Source organism: Amphiura filiformis, chromosome 20, assembly GCF_039555335.1.
Source record: "Amphiura filiformis chromosome 20, Afil_fr2py, whole genome shotgun sequence".
NCBI classification, from domain to species: domain Eukaryota; kingdom Metazoa; phylum Echinodermata; class Ophiuroidea; order Amphilepidida; family Amphiuridae; genus Amphiura; species Amphiura filiformis.
The window spans coordinates 32,579,784-32,595,463 of NC_092647.1; the positions used below are offsets into that span (position 1 = coordinate 32,579,784).

General features: G+C 35.5%; 1 protein-coding gene across 1 annotated transcript in view; it reads right to left on the reverse strand.

The window, feature by feature from the left end:
• LOC140142594 (beta-1,4-galactosyltransferase 5-like) overlaps positions 1 to 13,148 on the reverse strand; it is a 46,306-nt gene extending 33,158 nt beyond the window's left edge. The window contains exon 1 of the mRNA XM_072164590.1: positions 13,054 to 13,148. The gene's annotated coding sequence lies outside the window, so the exon portion shown is untranslated. The remainder of the gene's footprint in view (positions 1 to 13,053) is intronic.
• Positions 13,149 to 15,680: the final 2,532 nt, after the last annotated feature.

Here is a 15,680-nt window from a genome sequence, read left to right on the forward strand (position 1 = left end):
AGATCACGTGATTTTCGAGTATGACCTCTGATTGGATGATTTTGTGAGGTAGTAGTCATGTCACTTTCAAGAATGTCTCTGATTGGCTGGTGGTGACAGTCACGTGATAAATAAAGTCTATATAAACCGTACCCTCCACCTAAATCGGGGTCGAAAAGCCCTTGGGAGTTTTCCTCCACCCAAATCGGGGTCGAAAAGCCCTTGGCAGTTTTCCTCCACCCAAATCGGGTCGAAAAGCCCTTGGCAGTTTTCCTCCACCAAATAAAGATCACATGATTTTCGAGGATGATCTGATGACTTTTGTGACGTCATAATCACATGACTTTTTCTGCTATATAAACGATGAAAACGTCAAATATGGTGTCATACCGCTACATGAGAGGTTAGGAGAAATGGCTCCTCGCACGGAAGTTGAGAGTCGATGGTGCAAGTTTTGAATTTTAAATAGGTCTTCGTGCATTTTGAGACTGCGTGGCTTATTTCTAAATAGGTTTGCACGGTGTCAAGATAAAGGCAATTCACAACACAAGAGAGTTCTTTTATGGTAGAGGTATAGGCCTACTTAAGAAGAGAAAGCTTTTTGGAAATGCAGTGTCAATTTTGGATTCGTTTGCCGAATGTAAGAGTCCCGCCAAAACCTACCATAACTCTACACATGAACAACTTTCACAACCTGTGAAGTGTGATGAATAGATGCAAAGCACGAAGCTGACGTCTAAGAACTGACCGTTCAGCTGCAAATATTTGCAGCGGTTCAAAGGGAACTTGCAGCTATAAACCCCAGAGTCAGTTGTCGACGCAACAATTTGCCGGCCGAACATACCACGAACGCAAAAAATGCAAACTTTCTTGTAGATAACATTTGACAAAAATGACAAAAAATTAAGTCAGAGGTTACAATTGCTTTTGCGCATATTTGAGAGAATTGTTTTTATATCATGACGAAATATCGTAGATTGGAATTTAAATTGTTTATGTTTTTTATTTATTTGCCATGTTATTAAAAATTGCTGAACAAATTTGTGCGTATACTGAGTGGATCTCATCCTCTATCGAACTCGGTATTGCAAGTGATGCGACGCAACAACTAGTAGGCCATCGCTTGGACAAAGTTAATTTTGACCCTTTGATTTAAAACTAGCATCACATTTTTAATTTAATACATTTTTGGATAGTTTTTTCACCAAATACTCTTAAGAAGATGTTCTTTACGAATATGTGAAAACAATGTGAAGCAGACTTCTCAACTTTGAGATATGAACCTTTTTAATTGGGTAAAGTTGTTTTTGGCCCACCCTGTACATGTAGGCCTACTTCTACATGCTTGGGAGTTAGGATTAGACAGATTGTTTTTGCTGCCAATGGCGGCAATTTTTTTTGACCGCCGAAGTGGCGAAGTTGTCATTTTTTTTTTCAATTTTATATACATTTTCTTAGTTAATTTAACACATTTTTTCGTTATATTTAATATCCTGTTAAGTAAATATACAAAATCCTCTAAAAGCCTTCCTTTCTTCCTGAATCCATGACTCAAGACTGGTACTTTGCTTCTACAATCTGTGCTCTTAAAGGTGTGTGATTTGATTGTAACATATGAGGTATTCTTCCTCTACTCCCTACTCCAGAAAAATTAAAGAACTATTTTTTTTAAATAAAAGAAATACCGGTATTATCCTGTTATGCCGCATGAAACATAGCTAAATCCTAATCCTAACTAGCGATTAAAGTCAAATTTTAATATTTAGCCAGTTAAGGGATCGGGAATGAGCGTTTTGAGCATTTCGACAGTATTTTTTGTGGGACATGAGAGCACATCGGACATATCGAATTGCATTCTGAATACGAAGAATGTCTTTCTGATATCAAATAATTTTCATTTTTGAAATTCACGATATAATTAAAATTATTAAAATTTGATATTTTTCACATTTTTGATATACATGTAACAGTCCTCGAAGTAAATTTTATAAATCTAATGATATATTCTTAAAGTGTATGTAGCTGGGAGGAAAAGCAGACGATCAATTTAAAATTTTGACCTTTCATATTGAAGATGTGGATTTTTTCCCCCGAGACCTATTTTTTTTGGTGTTTTGGGGAAAAAATTCATATCTTCAATACGAAAGGTCAAAATTTTCAATTGATCGTCGGCTTTTCATCCCACCCACTTACATACACTTTAAGTATAAATCATCAGATTTATAAAGTTTACTTCGAGTACTTAAATATCAAAAATATCAGTTTTAATCATTTGCCATAAAATGTGTATTACATTGCTAACTTCAAAAAATCAAAATTATTTGATATCAGAAGGACATTCTTCATATTCAGAATGCAATTCGATATGTCTGATGTGCTCTAATGTCCCACAATAAATACTATCCAAACGTTCATACCCCAGCCCTTAAGGTTTTTGTTGTGGAAATGGACATTGACACGTACTGGCATTTAGGGGTTAGGCCTACTGTTTAACATTTTTAAAAGGCATGAGGTAACTTATTATTAGGACCTTCACAATTGATTCTGAGTTTACTGTTCAAGATTTTTAAAATAGGATGAGGTGACTTTTAATTATTAATTATTAATTATCTATTATTTTCTTTATTTAGTATTAGTTATCACAACCAATTATCAACCTGTTTTGACGGGAGTCGGCATTTAATTATTTTATTACTATGCTTACTTTTACACATACTATAAAGGTGCAGTTATGCTGTTTGTTTATTCATCATTATTGTTGATGATTCATGTTATAAAGTAGCAAGTAAAATTCATTAAAAGTTATCTTAAAGGAAAAAATCCAAAATCCAAAATAAAAATTAAATAATAAATATTTTGCAATTTTCTATTTTGGATGCGGGCGGTTAACAGTAAACTAAAAATTTAATGTGAAGGGCCAATATCAACTTTACATTTTGGAACTGCGGATTTAATTTTATTGCAATTATGGTTGATTTTATACATTGATAATAATGCAGGGGTGTTCTAAGCCCGGTAAGAAAGTAGCAAATGAATGTAATTAAAATGTCATCTAACAGAGAAAATGTCAAATAAAAATAAAATAATTAAACATTTAGCAATTCTCAATTTTGGGTGCAGGTGGGAAAAAGTACACTCAAAATCAATTGTTGAAGGCCTTTATCATTTCATTGCTACATCAAAATTGTGCTGCAAGACATAAAACAATAAGAGGAATATAACTTAAAATATGTTTGAGCATGTATTGTCAAGCATATTTCAATAATTGTTATCACATTAAGTTCAATCTGATATCAAATAATTGGTAGATAACAACAATTTAATACAACATTGGCAATTTTGTATATTCCGCAAGAAAAACAACAAACGATTTTGTCAATTTGTAATATTAAAAACTATAAAGTTACAACAATTTTTTTTCAAATTCAGTATTCAAGCATGATACAAATTATAATAAAATTATTTGATTACTATCATGTACTAGTATGTGTATCCGTAGACCTGTGTCTGAGTATATGTCTGGTACATACTTGGTACATGAATATTTAATATGCTTGTACAAGTTGTACATGTATAAACAGAATCTCAAACTTAAATCTCAAACTTTCTCATAGATCAGGACACAGTTCTTTGACCACAGAATGTTTGTACATTCATAAAATGACCTTTGAATGTATTGAGCACAAAAACTCATACTCTGCAATTTGGGGTCAAATTTGAGCTCCAATTGGTTACATTTGGCATTGAGAGTGTTGGGTCATTGTGATCATTAAAAATATTAAAACATGGAACATGCATGGAACAACATTTTGCCAGGAAAGACCTTGGTGCCAAGACATTCATATGTCCTTGCATATTTTCTGTATACCATGTACTGGTATATTGGGCAGACGTAATTTGGAAGTAAAAACATTTATATTTATAAACCAAGGAAGAATTAACTTTCATGGATATTTTAGATTTGGTTTAAAAATTTTATCTGATACTTTTACGTACGGTTTTAAACTATTTCAATAAAGCAGGATAGCCTAGAAGTTCAGAATAATTAAAATGTAAGCACGCAAATAATGTCAAATCTATCAAAGTAAAAAATATTGACATGCATGAACTTTTTAAGCCTACATATTATTAACTTGTCCATTTGAACCCAGGATTTGAACACAGACTGCAGAAGTACAAGTAACATTATTTAATTTAGTAAACAAGCATGACAACAGGAATTGAAAACTTATTACCGGTATTACAATATAAAGCCAGAAATGAAATAAGGGTTTTCTGTGATAAATAATTTGGTATAAAAACATGGCTTCATTTACTTTACAACCATAACTCTTGCATAGGTCCGGGGGGGGGGGCACAAGTTTCATAGTGTACATACACATATGCGCGATCGGAGATTTCAACATTGCATCAATGTTAAAGCAACATTGAAATTAAATTTCAAAGTTGAAACAACGTACGTCCCGTACATTGATTCCACCAGGGATATGAGACAACATGTGCCTGCATTTTCCATTAATCCACTCTGCAGCTTTTATGCAATCACCGATGATGATATGATGGCGTACGTGATGTGCTGTATTGTTTTATTTATGTCATGTTATTTGCATTCATGAGTATTAATGAGCTCATTTGCATATTTTGCCTACATTTTCATTAATCCACTGTGCAGCTTTATCACAATCATGAATCAACTTCAAACTTGGTATGGTGATTGCATATAAATTAATGACTTCAATTGTTATATTTCTTTTTTGTATACCAACCTTTGTTGTGGGGCCATATGACACAGGATATGTAAGGGATAAACTGTGCATATGAGATGTGGGGACAAGTGGCATCATTTCACTACCGTGAAAAAAATGTTGAAGCTTATGACTATGAGCGTAATGAGCCTACACAAGGCTAAAATGATAGCCCGTTGAAAATTCTAGAGTGAGTGAGGGGCAATATAAACTAGAGCGGTTCTCGGCTTTCGCGGTTGGCTTTCGCAGTTCTCGGCACCTGTGTATGTGGTAGGGGAACCATGTGTGATCCTGGTTGGTGTGGTTGGTGTGTTTCGATTGATTGGTTTAGGTATTTTTGGTGTCTTGGCCTGTATGTGATGTTTCTGTTCAGAACCTCATGTGAGGCAAATGTGTAAATTTTTGTCGTCGTTGTATTGTAGCGTATGTGTTGCTTGTTTGTCTGTGCCATTGGAATAACCAATGCAAGAAATATCATAAAGTTTGATTTTGAGGTTTCTTTAGCATATAATGAATTTTAAAGCTTCATACCTTTTTTGTAGAATGTAATTTGAGCGTCGATCTCAATGCCTCTACGTTGATGCACGTTGTTGTAAAAAAGATGTGTAATTTTTTTTTTTTTTTTTTTGAAAATTTGAAAAAGAAACATTATCCATTCACGAGATATGGTTGGACGGAGGCCTAAATCAAATATTAACAACCCAGTATATACTGACATAAAAAGCAGTTCTTTTTTTTTTCCATAAGACCAATATGTCCACTTGGAAAACAATCCTTAAGAATTAAATATACAAACCTATATTCTGAATAAAACAATTCTGCTGCAACCCCCCGCCCCACCCCCAACATGATTTCCTAACAATATAGTAACCGAAATGGTAAACCTGATCTTTATTCTTTATTTAAAACAATCCTCTTACATCCCATGCAGTACGATTTTACACTGTAATACTAGTATATAGATATGCTTTACATTTCGTAATCTTTCTTTGCTTTGTTTTAAAGAAAAATGTACCCAAACGGTTACATATCAGCACATCACATCAAAGGTCCCATTGGGCGCATGTCCCTCTAATCATTTTTGTCAAGCTACATGTAGCTGATGCTGTTTGCTGTTTATTTATTTCGTCCCTATATTATTTCTTTACTTTTTTCAAGTGTATTTCATGATAGCGCACTTTATGTACCTCATAAGTTATGTTTTTATATCAACCGTGTTGTATTTTTAAAGGCAGTTCTTGTTTCACCTCCTGATCGCAACGCAATGTCAACATTAGAAATACGCAGAGGTACTGTACACATTGATCGGGACTATTCGCTGTGACGTATGATGAATGGGGTCGTTATGCAAATATTTGAAATAATGTGTTTGTATAATCATCTTATCCACGCTGCGTGTCCGTCGCTTATTTGTTGGATTTGTCAAATGGACAGTAACTGTGTGATGACTCATTTGCAATGTTACGTAATCATGGACGCATGTCTGTGATATGGTTGCCAAATCCGCGATTTAATATCCCAATAGGGCGCCAACATTAGGGTGATTCACAAAAAATTAAATTGGTATTTTTCAACGGGACACCCCCTCATTTTGTTCATTTTGATAATAAAATCATACCTGCAAAATATGAAAAAAATTCAAAACAAGTTTAGAGGGTGCTACCGGTCAATGAACTTTTGTACACAAAGTCAATGGGATTTATGAGCCATTTTCTTTACAACACAAAAAAGCCATGTTAATTTTCCCTGATTGTGCCAAAAATATTTGATCATAGTGTGAGTAATGTCCTTAAAATAAATGCTAAAGAAAATTGTAAAATGTTAACCCGCTTTCCAGAAAATTGCATTTTTGTGAAAACTGTTACATTTGGGGCAAGGCAGTTGCTGGAACAGCCAAAATATTATGGTACTTGGCTAATATAAAGTTGTGTTTATGGGGCTCTAGTTCTTTCTTTTTTTTTTTTTAATGTTTTTTTGTTGTTGTTTCTTTGTTTGTTTTTGCTTTGTTTTGTTTGTAACTGTAAATTATGTTATTCAAGTGTTGAATGTGTGTAGGTTTGTAATTTTATGTAAGTGTAGTGTAATGTTTAATGTGTAATCCAGTAGTAAATGTGTCTTAGCCACTCTAGCTCTTGTCACAAGTACCTTGCACAAGGTGTAGTTTTGAACTGGCCACTATCCAATGTTGTGACCCCAATTTATATACATTTCTTTTCAACCATGGTGAATCTAATCCTTCCTGTGGTCATTCAATTCAAACAATACAAATCTTCATCAGGTATGGCCATAATGACCACCCTGATACAGATGTATGGATTTTGATAGTTACTATTACATAAGATGTCAAAAGCTGGTATCACCATTGGGGTAAACAAATATGTGAAGAATTTTAATCTTTTTTTTATCAACAGTTCAGTTCAATAAGGTATAAATTTGGGGTGCCTGGTGGGATTCAGGGGATATCCCAGGGTATTCTTTTCTTGAGCTACACTCCCTCTGTCACTTTTGAAACATTTTTATTATTACAGTCAACTATGAACTTTAATTTGGTAAAACCCATGTTTTCACAAAGTTAGGTATATCATTGAACATTTACTTCAGTTTTGCAAGCCTGGTAGACTTTTTAGGCCCTGAAATAAGCGTTTGAAATTTTTGACAAAAAATCCCATTGACGTTGTGTACAAAAGTTCATTGACCGGTAGCACCCCCTAAACTTTTTTGAATTTTTTTCATATTTTGCAGGTATAATTTTATTACCAAAATGAACAAAATGAGGGGGTGTCCCGTTGAAAAATACCAATTTCATTTTTTGTGAATCACCCTAGCCAACATGTTGATTCTGTGTGTATTATTAAAGCATTGTGCGCCGTTTAGGTCAGTTTGCCGAACCTCTCTTTGATCGTGAATTTCTCTGAATTTAGATACCCGTTCAAGTTCAAAATAAACTGGTGTCTAGATGTAGTCTCAGTTGATGCACCAGGAAAATTGTAGAACATATATCTACCTAAGGAAGGCTGTATATTGCGAACAGACCCCTTGCTGCCGCTAAAGTAATATATGAGTGCCTTGCCTCACATAACAATAAAGCATAGATTCTGACCACAAAACTCCAATACAGTACTTGCAATAGAGGACCAACTGGTCAAGGTTATGATCAGACATGGTCTATGGGGTTATGTAATAGTGTATCTCAGTTTTGTTCACTGGCCTTTTCTATTTATAAATTATAAAGTGTAAATTTATGTGGCATTATATTTTTGCAAATTTCTGTTCTTGAAACCAAAAGTCTTTCAATCATCATAGACTGTAGAAATACAGTCTATGCTTCAATTCAGAGTGCAAGCACAAAACTTGTTGAAAATTACACTGAACAAAAGGAACAAAAACATGTTTTGGGGTTTGTTTTGTTTTGACTAGTTAATTTTGTTTAAAATAATAAAGTTAATCAATTATTAATTAAATCATTAAACTTATTATGCATTCATTTATATTTTATGATTTTTATTTAATTTTATAGGCCTATATGTATTTTTATGTTTAAAACATACCCAGCCCTATACCATCCCAGGTATACCATGCACCACATACTGCACGCTGATCAATGGTCTGCGACAGGATGTGTTTTTGTTATTATGTGTTACCATGGCAGTGAAATTTTAGCATAAAAAATCCCAAGAAGCTAGCTAAATCACAAAGAAAAAAAACCTAAGTGATTATCAAAATCCCCTGCTATTAAAATCCAATAAATCTGAACATAGACTCTATTTCTATACAGACAGTCTATGATCTGAATTGGAGCAAAAGACAGACAGTCTATGATCTGAATGGGAGCAAGGGGGGGCACTCCCCACTTTGGAGGTGACACCGTATAGGGCGTCACCTAAAACTCTGCATTTAAGCACATGCTCTCACACCCCTGGGCTCACACCCAAAGACCCCTTATTTTCCCATTTGATCTGTCACCCAAAGGCCTCTTTTTCAATTTGTTCAGCAACTTTCATTAATCACTGATTTTGTTACTTATTTTGAAAAAAAAAAAAAACCATCATGTTCAAGACATTCTTATGCATTACCCTCTACAGTCTATGTTCTGCAACTGGGACTATTTTGGCTCTCATTCAAAATTCTCATTTTTAAAAAGGTCATGTTCTCACCCAAATCTCCCCCTAAACCATCCATCTCTCACCCATTGACCCCATATTTTTTACATTTTGCTCTTGCAATAATAATTTATGAGCCCTGGTGAGAGGGTAAAATTGGTCGGGGGGAAGACATTTTAGGCGAGCCGAAAAGGAGGAGGGGCAAGTGCTTTTTGGAACACATTCATGGGGCGCCTTTAAAATAAAATGCTCTAAAGGCTTAGGAAAACAATACACAATACAATACGCTTTAATATGCCAATTGGGGGGGGGCAAAGATTTTTTGGTGGACCGAGGGGGGGGGGGAGCAATTTTTGGCAGGCCGAGAGGGTGGGGGCAAGCATTTATTGCACAGCCCCTTAATACTGCAACACCAAGCCATTTAATTTTGAAGTAACCCCCCAGGTCCAAATCATAATCAGGGTCCATTCAGATGAGTCTAAATCAAACTATAGTAATTCCAGCAGGTAAATTGTATCAATTCCAGCCCTAATTTTTGATATCCAAATTCAAACATCAAAATTCCAGCAGGTAAATCGATAAATTGTACGAATTCCGGTTTTGTCTTCCATAGGGGTTTTGCTAGGGTTGAATTCCGGCTGTCCATTTTGGATGTGTCTAAATTGTTGTATCAAAATTCCAGCAGGTAAATCAAAAAATTGTACCAATTCCAGCTGTGTCTTCCATACAGCTTTTGCTGAGTGGTGAAATCTGACTGTCCATTTCACCCCTACTTTTGGATGTGTCTAAATTGAAATATCAAAATTCCAGCAGGTAAATTTGTAAATTGCACAAATTCCGGTTATGTCTTCCATGGGGTTTTCCTGAGGGGTGAATTCCGGTTGTCAAATTGACCCCCAATTCCAGAAGTGTCTTCCATAGGGGGGGTGCGGAATTCATCTGGAATAGCCCAATACCTTTATTACATGTTGTAAACCCATCATCTGTTTGAATAGATCTGACACTTGCATTACTTCTTGGAATTAGTTTCTTTATTGTTTTCCATAATTTAGTATTATTATTTACATTTTCTTCAATGGCATCAGTACAATATTTCTTTTTTAAGTATCTATTTAAGTTATTTGCTTTGTTTCTTAAAGACTTAGCCATCTTCCAATCTTCTGGATCATTAGTTTTATGTGCTTTTGAAAAGAAGTAATCTCTATCTTTAGTCAGTTTAATGTAGTCCCCATTAATCCACTCAGGAAGATGACCTTTAATTCTTTTCTCTTTAAGTGGGGCACGTTTGTTCGTAACATCTATAATTGTCTTCTTCCAAACATCCCAAGCATTATTTACATCATTATAATTCATTATATCATTCCAGTTTATGTTCTTCATGTCGTCAATAAAATCATCAGCATTAAATTTTTTGAATGAACGAGTTTTAATTGTTTTTGGAGGCAGTTTAATTTGTTTATTTTACGTATTACATAAATCATGCAATGATCACTAAGACCAAGATTATGAACTCCTGAAGATGATACCTTATCTGGTTTGGTAACAAATGCTAAATCAATTTTAGTTTTACTTGTTTCAGTTATTCTTGTATAATCTTTAATAAGTTGTTTCATGTTACTGTGAGTGGCAAGAGTATTTACTTTACTTGCTTCATACCTTTTACATAAGTCTAAATTAAAGTCACCTACAATTATTACATCATCATATAAGGAGGTGTAGTTTTGAAATACTTGATCTAATTTGTCAATGTAATCGACCTTCGAGTTGGGTACTCTGTAAACTGTACCAAGAAGGAGAGGCTTTGTATGTGGCAAATTGATCTCGATCCAGAGTGCCTCAATATTATCATCATGCAAATTAGACTTTTCTTTAAAAACAACACCATCTTTCACATAACATAAAATACCACCATGCTGCATTCCTATTCTATCAAGTCTGCATAAATTGTAACCTTCAATAATTAGTTCATTATCAGTATCATCATTTGTTAACCAAGTCTCTGTCAAACATAAAATATCAATATTATTCTGATAAAGCAGAATTCTTAAGTGATCAACTTTGTAGCGCAGGCATTGAATATTGAGGTGAGCAATTTTGAATCCTTTAGTTACATTACAATTAAAATCAATAAATGGTTCGTCAGAAAAAGGAAGTTCATATAGACAAGTTCTAAAGAAGCAAAGAATTACACCAATAAGAGGCACTAGAGTTGTAATCAGTAGGTAAACAATTAATATGAAAATGAAGAGAACATTGTATACAAGAAACTATAGGCTGAGATGCTATAATTTTTCGAGAACAGGTGCCACAAAAATTCTCAGCTTTAGACAAATTAATATTTGAATGATTGTTATGAATATTATTTTGAATATTTTTACATCACGAGAATAATTATTTGGAACATGGTGAATAACATTATTTGTTTGATGACAAGAAACATGTTTGTCATCAGTACAAGTAAACTTTACCTGCTCAGACCCTTTGTCAATTATAGTATTAGTACAATGGTCAATAGTTATTGATGGAGATTGAATAGATGGAGTGGTTTGTTGAGATGAATTGTTAGTAGCACTTGAAACTGCATGGTTATTAACAGTGATAGTTGAGACAGGATGATGGGATTGAGAACTCAAATCTGTATCACCATTATTTGAAATATTTTCAGTGATATTATGATCATCAGTAGTTGACAAATTGGCATCTAAAGTTATGTTATGAACATTTTTATCATTACCAGAACTAGAACAATTTGTGTTAAGAAGAGTCATATCATAATTATGAGAACATGTATCATGAAAAGTACATAAACTTGCATTCACAAGAACATCATTAATATTATTTTCATTAACTTTATCATTACATGTAGGTGTTTTAGAGTTTGATTTTAGATCAACTTTGCAAGACTTCAGGCTGTAGGATACTTCCTCTGTGTTACAGACTCGAAGTTTCGCGGTATGTTGGGGCATTTCCCAGCAGACCTGCAGTTTTCACCGGGGTGTGAATTTGTGGTACAGTTTGTTGTTGATACGATTTCCGACCCTGCCGAAAAAGGGAGGGATGCGCCTTTCTCAAAAAATCCTGATAGTTTTTGGCAAGAAAGCGTATACCGCGTGCATTAGGATGAAGTTTGTCATTCCCCAAGTCCTGAATTGCAGTATTATCTACGAATGTCCAGTTATTCTGAGTACATATATTATGTAATTTATCATTCACAGCATCCAACTTAGGTTTGAGGTGAGGTTTATCTGTCCTTTGGATGATTGATGAAATAGCAACCGAACACTTGGGCATTTCAGATTTCACGCGCTCACACATGGTGTTATATTTGTCAATTATAGTTTCAATAGAGTCTCTTTGAAGATTGTTGGTACCAACATGTATGATGATAGATTCAGCATCAGAACTCTTGTTCACAGAAATATCATTGCAAACTTGTTCAATATGACGACCACTTTCGCTGTGATTGATGACTTTGGCACTACGTGAAAGTCGTTCACTATCTATCCTCTTGGAAATGGAGTCACCAAATATTAGAATCTTCGGCTTTGAGAGAGCAGCCTGTGATGACTTCGTAGATGCTTTGTCAGTATGAGGTTGAGGTGTAGAAGTACGCGCTGGCCGGGAAGATTTCACCTTTGCTTTCACTGGAGGAACATATACTGATGTATCACTACCAGGGGTTACTTCATGTTCATCACTTAGCATAGAAAATCTGTTGTGGGTGGTGACAGGTGTTGATTTACATGTAGCAGAAAATGGGATCCTACATGTAGCTGGAGCAGGAGCCTTAGGGATAGCTGAAGCTGAGCTTGGCTGGTTGACTGAGGGGAAAGCAATGTTTCACTAGGTGTACCACAAACAACAGCATCGCGGTAACTAGCTGTTTGGGTCTCAACATGACATACGGAAACCTTCTGTGTACGACTTAGTTCCTGAATTTGCTTCAGCAATTCAGCTCTCTCAGCCTCAAATACAGAATCCTTCATGTGCAGGTGATTAGTTAGTTCAGAGTTCTTGAGTAATGAATGAGCTACACATACATACATACATACATACATACACACCCCTACACCCCCCCCCACCCTTACATATATTATTATCTTGGTGGAAGTAAGAGACTCGCTCGTATACTGGATCACACAAACATTTTTTTACAAACAGCGTCCACAATATAATACAAACATATTACTAGGTCTTCTAAGCTTGATAAAACGTGGAAAATAACATACCTTATAGGCAAAATGCAGATTTCCGTTATTTCGCAGTCTTGTCTTTCAAATGAAATGACAGTGTTAAAATCAAAGTGGGTATTTTGCTGCCTATATACACACTCTGATAATATGCAGTGATGCATTCAGGGGGTGATACTATTAGCAGCGCAAACCCATGACATTCCGTCTTGTATTGAGCTAGAAAGTCAGCCGATATACGTGATTATTATAAACTACGTTTTTATTTTACTAGAGCGCATCTAATTGTTATAACCAGACCATTCATACTCATTTTGCCATGGGCGTCAATTCCAGGGGGAGGGGGCAGGGGGACATGTTAACTCCACATATTGGGATGGGGACACAGTGTCAAATGTTAAATCCCCTCCCTACACGTTTCGGCAAATACTTCCTTGGTCTAATTTGGCTTAGATATAATGAAGAGCTTTATTTCCAAACCGAGTTAAGTCCACAAGATTTACTTTAAATTTAAATTCGGAATTTTCTTTTTGGCAATGAAAATAGTAAGATTTCTGTAAAATTACTGTGAAGTGAAGGTGACATATATATATGACCATAAAAACATGTTAAGTTAAAATCTGGAGACTTTTGAAATTTTTAATGAATTAATTTGTTTTAAAATACCATGGACTTTTGACACAAAACGCAATTTCTGGCAAAACATTTCTTGTCAAACTAGTCTTAAAAGATTTATTAAAAACATACATACTTTTCTTGTGAAATCAATTTGTATAATTTCATATATATTTTCATAGTCATTAATAGGTTAGCATCTTTCAATTAAATCAGAACATGCCAACCTCACGAAGAACATGGTCCCTATGAACACCACATTGTCTCCAGTAGCCATATACTTTTAACCGGAACTCATCACCATTGCACCTTTCCCGCAGTGAGTTGGTGTAATGCGCCCTTAACTCGACATACTCTTACTTCTCACGCCCAAAGAGGGCGATATTTTAGTACAATACTTACCTATTTTCAGCTCAGGATATGCCAGACACGATCGATGCCCGCCAGCGAATAATTCATGATGTAATTGTTAATTCTGTCGGTCCGTGCCACGTCACTTCCGGTTGATGATGCGACTCACGGTCGAGTGAAAACAAGTCCCTGATTAGATTTTTGTTGATGATTTCTGTCACTGGTGTTATGTAAAATTCGATCGCAAATAGTCAGTGGAATCAAACAACCGTTTCTAAGTATTCAGAGCGGAAGAAACTTACTTGATTTACCGTTTATATACTGACAAACTTAAAATTAAATTCCATGGCCGGTTGTGGTTTTTTCGAAATTGAATGTCACTCCAACAACATCGCTATGTAGCCTCCTTCACAGCCGGTTTCTGTTGTTCATAACAAACCGTGAGCCACATGCAGTTTGGGCCCGTAACCTCAGACGTTTGTTGATAACAAGTCATTTTCGTCCAAGTGCAAGTCATTTTGTCTAAGTCACAAGTAAGTCAAGTCAGTTTGCTAAAGTTGCAAGTCGGTCTAAAAAAGTGTGACTGGAGTCGTAAACTTGAGTCCAAGTCACACGACTCGAGGTTACAACTCTGGTTGGGGGGCAAGTGGGCACGTGCTGGTGAGTCAAGTCAGTTTGCAAACGTTCTCAAAAAAGCGTGACTCGAGTCGTACCTTGAGTCCAAGTCACACGACTCGAGCTTACAACTCTGGTTGGGGGGGGGGGGGACAAGTGCCGTGGGGGTGGGGGGGGGGTGTGGGCGAAACGACCAATTCATGGCATGGCTAAATGAGTCACTACTACTTTTTTCAGCTAATCGTTGGTAAAAAAGGACTTATTGTTCAAGTAGTCTGTAGCGTAATGAAATTTATACTACATCGCTTTTTGACATGAAAATTATGGGTCAACCCCATAGAAAAACATATAAACTCAATTTTTCGAGGAAAATTTGTGGTCATTTTTTTCAGCCCCCCCTTAGGAGGGTCAAAATATTCAGCCCCCCTTTTGCATCAGGCCCCCAACAAGTGTTTGTGAACGGTCCCTAAGTCTTGACAAAAGGAAACGTAAAATGTATTGTTTGCCATATCTGCGGAGTCTAAATTTCATGTTATGAACTGTCAATGTTACATTACGCTATAGGGTGTATAGGGTTGTTGAATTTGGACCCATAATTTTAGAATAATAAGATAATAATGTGATACTATTTTGTATTCAAATTGGAGCATTTCTTGACATAAATCACATTGATCCTGCAGAAAACACTACCATTGACTTTTTTTAATTCCTTGGAACCAGACCAGTGGAACAACGTGTTATCTTGTAACTTGATTTAACTCAATTTGCCCAAGGGTGCCCAAGGGTGCCCTCATGGCTGCCTCACCGGGCTGATTCCCGACGGAATCAAAAACACATTAGGTTTCACTGCCTGAACGGATTTGATCATGTCTCACCTCTTTTTTCAACAACATCGACGGTAATAACTCTTATAGTAAGAGATCAACATTTACCTATAAATTGCCTCAGGCAAAACTTATTTACTGGGTACTAAATACCACACAAGGTCATATTTATGGAACTCATTGACCCATCTTTGTCATAAAATTATACTGTTTCTAGCTATAATAACAACCTGGTGATCTGGTCAATTCATTGACAGATAC